The sequence below is a fragment of the Hippichthys cyanospilos genome, chromosome 22 (assembly GCF_059441005.1).
Source record: "Hippichthys cyanospilos isolate Australia breed blue-spotted pipefish chromosome 22, RoL_Hcya_1.0, whole genome shotgun sequence".
Classification (NCBI taxonomy): Eukaryota; Metazoa; Chordata; class Actinopteri; order Syngnathiformes; family Syngnathidae; genus Hippichthys; species Hippichthys cyanospilos.
The window spans coordinates 5,225,001-5,233,233 of NC_142390.1; the positions used below are offsets into that span (position 1 = coordinate 5,225,001).

The 8,233-nt window shown below is 40.0% G+C and overlaps 1 long non-coding RNA gene across 2 annotated transcripts in view; it reads right to left on the minus strand.

Annotated features, from left to right (window-relative positions):
- LOC148405607 (uncharacterized) overlaps positions 1 to 7,347 on the minus strand; it is an 8,214-nt gene extending 867 nt beyond the window's left edge. Inside the window, exons 1-11 of one of the 2 annotated variants that reach the window (XR_015864301.1) lie at positions 3,238 to 3,622; positions 3,138 to 3,162; positions 2,929 to 3,041; positions 1,825 to 2,847; positions 1,606 to 1,704; positions 1,461 to 1,520; positions 1,279 to 1,332; positions 1,153 to 1,207; positions 972 to 1,074; positions 808 to 906; positions 1 to 153 (exon numbers count right to left, since the gene is read on the minus strand). The exon at positions 1 to 153 is cut by the window's left edge and continues 867 nt beyond it. This is a non-coding gene — a long non-coding RNA (uncharacterized LOC148405607). Of the gene's footprint in view, positions 154 to 807; positions 907 to 971; positions 1,075 to 1,152; positions 1,333 to 1,460; positions 1,521 to 1,605; positions 2,848 to 2,928; positions 3,042 to 3,137; positions 3,163 to 3,237; positions 3,623 to 7,280 lie in introns of those variants that run through there. The other variant, XR_015864302.1, reaches the window with a different exon arrangement.
- Positions 7,348 to 8,233: the final 886 nt, after the last annotated feature.

Genomic DNA, 8,233 nt, shown 5'->3' on the forward strand with positions numbered 1-8,233 from the left:
AACAAGTTCCCTTCACTCCAAGGTACCGCACAAAGCTCACTACCGCCCTCTTGCGTTCGCCAACTGCAGGTGCCCCTCGGACGGATGATACTTAGCCGTGTGCCGCTTGATTCTTCAGTTGCGGAAACGCTCCTTCGTCGGCCTCCATGCGACCTGAAAAACAAACAAATGTGCCTGTGTCGCTTATAAATTGCTTTGGTTTTATCACTCCATCAAAAAACCATTAAAATAGAGGTCTGACAAGCTAAGTTTTGGCTGAGCTCATACTAAATAAACTGCGCGATTTATTCTTTGAAACTATATGTAAATTGCGTGATTTATTCCTTGAAACAATATATGTACGGCGATGTGCAATCTTACATTTCAAAATAGGAAACATGAGGAGTCGCTAAGTGACTTTCTATATGTTGGCATCTCAGCGCATGTTTAGTTTTTATTTCATGCTACTAACACCTTTACCTGTAGAAAAGTATTTTTCTTTGCATAAACGGCGCGTTCTCCTAATAGGTTTTGAACAAAAGGTATTTACATTATCGTCTGCTAAAAAGCAATGAAACCCAATGCGTTTTTGTTGCTTATTCCCGTTATATTGTACTGCCAACCCAAAACCGAGGGAGGTAGCAAACAGTTTAGTAAACGGTTACTCTCCTAAAAGTTCTGATTTAAAACATAGTATAAAGCGTGTGAACATTTTGCACAGGTTTGGCTTCTGAATGATGGAATATGAAATATCTGCTGCATTTGTGGCTTGAAAATTGAATCGTACAGAAGCTGCTTCTTTGGTTTTATTTGTATTTTTTTTTGTACCCCGCTCTGGTTGCATCACGTGCCAGGAAACAAGTGAAGAAAGGTTGATCTGGAAGCATCTTCAGTCAATGGGCCTGCGCGTCCGCTTCGGACTGCGCCCTGCGGGTGGGTGGGGGACAAGTCATTTGGAACTGCTTGCACGCATTTGCCGTGCATTGGATTACCTTTGGCCATTCAGTCTTATTTCGGCGCATCTCTTCTTGCGGCCTGCAAATGTTGGAGGGCCCCCGTCTTGCTCGTACGGTCATCTCCTGGCTCCTCCCACTCCTGCGACACACGGGAGAAGAAACAAAAGTGGAATGTGAACAGTGAAAGAAGGTGACGCCGTGACTGACGGCCGAAGACCTTTGGTGGCTCAAGTGGACCCGGCGGATGGAGACATCAGCGTCGAGTCCTTCACCTTGGGAAAAAGCGAGACGAAACAAAGATCAAACGCCGGCCCGATTTGCACAGACCTCGGGCGGATGATACTCTGTTTCTGGGCCGCTTCGGTCTTCATCTGTGGACCGGCTGCTTCCGTTGTCCCTTCAAAAGATAAAATGCAACAAAACGATATGAATTTCAACGAAATCCGCAATAATTGAGGGAACGCCTTGCTTCGATGAAGAGCGTGTCAAAGCGCAACTTATCCCATGCATAAGGTGTTTGATTACCTCAGCGGCATGCAGCGCCATTGATGGTTGTGCATCTCTGACATGAAGGCTTCTTGGGATCTAGGGCAACCCATACATTCAAATGAGCTTGTGTTATTTGTGAAAAGCAACAAAATTGCTTAGAAAAAGTACAAATGTGACATACAAGCTATTTAAATCATCACGGAGTCTGCAGCCTTCAATGGTCCACAGAAGTTGCCCACATTCAAAGTTCTTGCCGATATTATGTGGAAAGCATTTATTTCTGCAGGAAAAAAAAACAAACAAAAACAATAATTAGCATAAAACAAGTCAGAGCTTCAAAAATATTCAAATCTAAATAATCAAGTATGCAAGATTGTACATGTTATTTTAGACAACTTACCTCAAATTGAAGTCCATTTCGCATTCCAAAAATGGCGGCGTAGCACAAATTGATTCTGCTGCGAAGAAATTATAGGCGACGTCCAACAGGAGAAAATGATCACAAAATTTTAGGCGCTGCTGAGTGGCAAGAGACTATTTTGACCGAAAACGGAGCAGAGGTTTGATGCAAATGAGGCAATACAGGGGTTAGTCAAAATTATTAGGTTTGGTAATTGAATTATATGGTAATGATATTGACAGTCATGGAAATACCTTCATTTTGACCATCTTTAAGACCAGATACGCACATGAAAAAACCCAGAATAAAACACTCAACCTAAAATAAAATGCATTGCAATATTCAGCAGAATCAAATATTTCATCAAAACGCCCTCACAGTTCAATTCCCATTTGAAAGCCATCAGGACTGTTTGGTCAGCAAAGATTTAAAAAAAAAAAAAAAAAAATGGTGGCCACCATTAAAAAAAAAAAAAACGGAAATGGAAAAACAACATATGCATGACATTTTAGAAATTGTGAAGTGCTCAAACCTTCCAACGTGGCCGTGCTAAAATCCTGCAACAAGCAAAACCTCATTCATACACTTGCAAGAAAGAACAAGCAGTGCAAAAAAAAATATGCACACACCTGTGGACTGCACATAGACGAGCAATCCGATACACCTGGCTAGGTGGACCACGCTAACGCCACTCGATGACCGTACAAAAACCTCATTTATTTGTGTGTGCAAAGAATGCAAAGTTCCCCCACAGCAAACAAGCAAAAACACTCAAGTACAATATTCAAAGTTGCACATGCAAACCTTTAAAAAAAAAGGCACACAACACAATGTTCAATAGAAACAAACAATACAATCCGTAACCATTCAATTCCGAAGCATAAATCCATTTGAAAGCTAAACAAAGATTGCAATCTGCATTTTCGACACGGTTGAATACAAACGGATACAAATGTGATCCAAATGACGAAAACGCGGAAGACTTGTGTTGTGCTCAAACCTTCCGAGACGGCTGTGAAAATCCTGCAAACAAACAAACATTTCTTGCAGGAAACGACAAACTAGACGGAAATCAACGTTAACAAACATTTGCATTCTGCTTACCATGCGACCCGCCGCCATTCTTTCCGCATGTGACCACAGCCGTCCACTTGCTTGTTTGATACTTCTTTGCACATTAGAGCGTGAAAAACTCGGATTTCGGATTTTAGACGAATCTGCCTCAAAAGCAACATAAAGCAATAGGAAATCAATTAAACAACCGAAACATTCATTCATTCCCTGATGTGTGTTATCTATCCGATTGCACAAACCTTCCTTCGATGCTGTGTCGAAAACCTGCAACAAGCCACAAAACAGAAAGTTATTAAAGGAGAAAACATTTAAAAAATATACAAACATTTTCCAACCAACCGTGCATGCGTGCTTGACTGAGAAAACTAACGTGAGGAACGTAATTAGAACACCTGCGGAACGCCACTTCACGAGCAAGCCAGCAATTCAAATCAGTTCACTTCCTCGTTTGGGTACTTATTTCGCGCCAAAGCCAACTTCCGCTTCCGGTGGCGTCTACCGCTACCTTGTGGCCAAAAATCGTTCTGACCGCCGATGCTTGTTTATTTTTTTTTTCTTCTTTCAAAAGCTTTTTTTATTGCGCATGTTTCCTTTTGAATAACGATGTTTAAAAATAGATGGAAAAGTACACTATAAGGGTTCTTTTATGAGAGTCTCACGTGGAAGGTTCGCCGACTTAAATCTAGAACGATGCGCAGAATTGGGGATTAGTATCGAATGAAGTCGCTGGTAAAATTATTGATCATTCGGCCCACGTCAAAACTTTATTTGTTTTACCTTAACATATAATTTGCCATGTGTGTCGACTAACAGCAGTCAGATCTTTAAGAAGAGGAGACAGGCGAGGCGAGGCTTTTATTGCACAATAATGCACATGCATGGATGACAAAGCACTTGCTATATTTTTTTTCCCCAAAGATCAGCACATTTTCACGAATTCTTCTAAACATTTATATATATATATATATATATATATATATATATATATTTTTTTAAATGATGGTGAAAGCAAGTTGACTGGAACAGAGCACACGCTGACCAAGGACGCATCTGGAATTCATCATCCACCCAACAGAACTGCAAAAGAAAAACGTATTAGTGACGGACTTTTATTTATTTATTTTTGTACATATTTATAAGCCTGGTCCAAAACGATTTTGACAGCGCTCATCCCCACGCTGTCACAAGCCTTTGACATCACGCCACTGAACACCATCCGTCAAACATGCCTACACTGTCCACAAATCCAAATAAAACTTTTCATCCACAAAAGCCAAAGCACCAAAACACTGTCCAACTGACCAAAGACAGACGCGCGTCCAATCAACCTCTCCAAAAAAAATGCTGTCCACACCTGCTTCCCTCACGACCATCACAACTTGTCTACCATCTCCAACCCAAGCAAGGCCAAACAACTCAACTCTGCCCCCTCGCGGTGAACATTCGCAGGCGCGCGTTACAGTCAATGGATACTTCTCCGTTTGCTGCTGTGGTCTTCAAATGTGGATCTTCTGGCTGTCTTCCTCTCACCCAGCTCAGCTCTGCAACACAAAGGAATACAAACTCAGAAAGTGGAGTTGTTTTTTTTTTTTTTTTTGACGAAATTTCATTAGTATTTGTTTTGTACCTAGCCAGTCTTTCCATGAGGCATTCTACTCTGGTGCTTGACCTCTTATGTTCCTTGGATGCATCCCGTCCTGAGCAGCAGCTCCACTGCAAAAGCGCATGGAAAGACACATTTAACTTGGCTGTTGCATTTGCGTGTATAGCTGCGGCCTTGCGCTCCAAGCATCGTAGCATCAGCACCTTCCTTGTTGGGGACAAAAAAGAAGGACTCAGCTTAACATGACTAACATCCACTTGAATGTGCACTCATTTTCCACTCACCTCAAGAGTTAATCAGCTTTTTGTTTTGGAGCATCTTCATTTGACAGGTGGAAGGCTTCATCTTGCTCGTGCCAACAGTCTGCGTCCTGCAAAGACAAAACACTGAGGTTAGGAACCACTCGTTTGGTTATTTGCGCCATTTCTTACCTGAGGCGAGTGGACCGTTCACGCAGCTCTTCTTGCACCCTGCACAACAAGCATATTCTTACTTTTGGGACTTTTCTGCCTTTACCCTGCAACAACACCAACTATATACTGTAGCTGTATGCTACTTTCATTTCAATTGTGTATTAAATGTGTTAAGTTACCCTCATCCAGCATTTTGTCCACTATACAATTAGTTGTTGATCATCTCTGTGGCCTGGTGGTTCTTTTCGCCTCTTACGCCATCCCGCTCCGGTCATTAGGCTGCAAGCAATTCACAGAGACCAGTCACAAAACTGAAAAATGTCCACCACACTAAAAAAACAACAAAAAAAACAAACAAACTGACAAGACTCATGGCCAAAGATCTTATGAAGCTTCCAGCAGGACCAGAAGAGCACATCTGGCGGCACGGCTGCCATGCTGATCTTCTCCAGTCGGTTGACCACTTCGCTGAAGCTCGGGGCCGACCTCGACCAAATCGCTAGGTGTGGACCATAGGTGGAGAGTAGTAACATAACACATTAAGCCCAACTACACAACTGGAAAGAAGAAGAAAAACACCATCAGAACAATACTCATGACCCCGGTCCAGTTCCTCTTTGTAGCGATCGTCTCATTTGGTACCCCCGTGACCACGCAACACACCGAGCACCTCCTTCCTCCAAGCCTGCCTACACTGCACACACGCCAGCTCTCAAAGCAACATCCCCAAAATCAACGACAAGCTGCTCTGGATCCAGACAAGCCAAACCACCACCTGATTATCTCCAACCTTCTTTGCCAAGACTGACACAACTCCAACCACAAGCTCCAAAAACCACCGTCCAATCCTGGACCCATCAGACCTTGCAAACATCAACCAACAACTTTCCTGAACAAACCACAAAACTTGCGACTCAGATTAAAGTCATTTGTGTGCTGCCTGATTGATTTGTAGAACTTCTCCATCCTGATCCTGTCCACACCCATCAAAGTCCTGCAAAAAAAAAAAAAAAAAAACTACAGTTGAGCAGCTTGAATCAGAAACTCATGTTTAGTGTCACTTGTATTTGGCTAGAGGCACCCACCTTGTTGCTGTCTTTATGCGTCCTTTTTATTTCATCCTGCTCAATTTTCAACCGCAAAATGCATACTGTGCAATTAGTTGTGTGCGGTTCTATTATTATTGCCCGGGCCTGCAAGACAACAGTGAGAGGGGGAAACAGCAGCAAAAAAACAAAACAAAACAAACAGCAAAATGTACAGTACAAGTGATTAAACATAAAAAATACAAACATAAAAACAAGTACAACAGAGACAGGTGATTTAATACACAGAAAAAAAAAATGTTCAGTACAAGTTATTAAATATAGAAAATACAAACAGAAAAACAATTACAACAGTGACAGGTGATTAAATACACAGAATTTTTTGTTTTTTAAAGTAATTTGTGCCTTGATGTGGAATTGTTCCTTTTTCTCATCAATCATGCTCCTCTTCCAGCCTGCAAAACAAATATGCCGTTAATTGTGTTCAGGTAACTTGTTTATTTTCAATAATTCAATGAGAATGAGAAAAAAAAAACACACAAAAAAGCTGAAAACGTTCTACAAATGTACTTTCACCTGTTTTAGGAGAATATATTTTGAGACAGCTTCTGTCATTGTCCACAAGTCTAGTGTGCTCCAAGGTCCTCCTGCTCACCATTTGGGAAAACACATTTTTAGCTCTAGGGAAAAAAAAAAAAAAAAAAAAGTACGTTTATAGGCAATACATTTATGTAATACAGGTAATTTCAAGTAAATGCAAGCCGAAAGCATCCTATTTAAAATTTTGATGAATTAGCATTAAACCTTAGACAAATACAATCAAAAACACTTGTCCAAGGCACTTAAAATGCACATCAGCAATATCGGACGATAGAAGGATTCATTTTGCCACAACTTACCTCAAATGAACGGAGTATCCAAATCGGTGATCCAAAATGGCGGCCAAGCACGAGATCCGGAAAATGTTTGTCATCCAAACTCCGGCGGAAAACGAGAGAACTCAATCCATGCAAAAAGTTTCTCCATATATGCTCGATATAATTAACGCGACGCATTTTCAAGACACGACCACGCACGCAAATGTGGAAAGCCCCAGAAAAAAAAACAAAAAAAAACATACCCCTGATGGCTTTTTGCTTGGGAATTGAACTGCTAGCTACATTTAGCATCCACCGGTTACCGTGGGAAACAAACAAACAAACAAAAACACAGAATAGCAAAATGGATCATCAAACCTCCAAAATCCTGACGCATTAAAATCCCGCAACAAGCAAAGTATTTTGAAGAGAACCGCCGACAAACATTTGATCGTGTACTCACCTGCACACGACCGGTCGCCATCTTTCCACACCCGTGACCTGCATGTGTGTCATACGCTCAAGCACACCTGACTCCAACTCACCGGCAGGATTTTTTTTCTTCAGTCTTCAATTAGTGGCCGACTGTAAGCAACGTTTAGGTGCATACCGCCATCTGCTGTACAAGAGGGTGTATAACACTCGTCCCCGTTTGAGAGAAACGACCGTTTTTTAAGGCTTTAAATAAACAAACGAAAAGACAACGCACACGTTTTTGTTTTGTTTTTTTTTTTACAAAAAGAAAGTGCAGTAAGGTTTTTTTGTTTTCTTTTGAGAAAAAAATAAATAAAAAAGGGACGTGAGGGGTGACCCGAATCATTTCATGTAGGTTTTTCTTTTCCGAAAGAAAAAAAACAAGTCAATGCATTTTAAGCCTTTCAAAGTAATAAAATGATAAAAGACAACATAAAGGAAGATTTAAACAAAAGACAGCATATTTTTACTCCTTTGTAAAACGAATATTTGTAAAATTATTAGCATATTTTGGGGGGTTGGCGATATTTACTTGGCAGCACTCTTGGCGCTGCTGAGAACTCAAACTTCTTATTAATATTTAAAAAAAAAGTAATTAAATTACACTTTAATGCTACACTGTAATATGTTTGCATTTATTATTTTTTTTTTCGTTTTAATGAGCTGTTGTTTCTTTTCACTTACTTTTTTCTTAATTGTTTGTGTTTTTTAACCAAAGATATAAAAAAAAATAAGTTACTGTTTACGTCACTATTTTTGGTCATTTTTCTTCCAAGCTCCATAAAAAAATAATAATGAAATGCACATATATATATATATATATATATATATATATATATATATATATATATATATATATATATATATATATATATATATATATATATATATATTAAACAAAAGAAAAACTCAAAACAAAGACAAACAACAAAAACAGTGAGG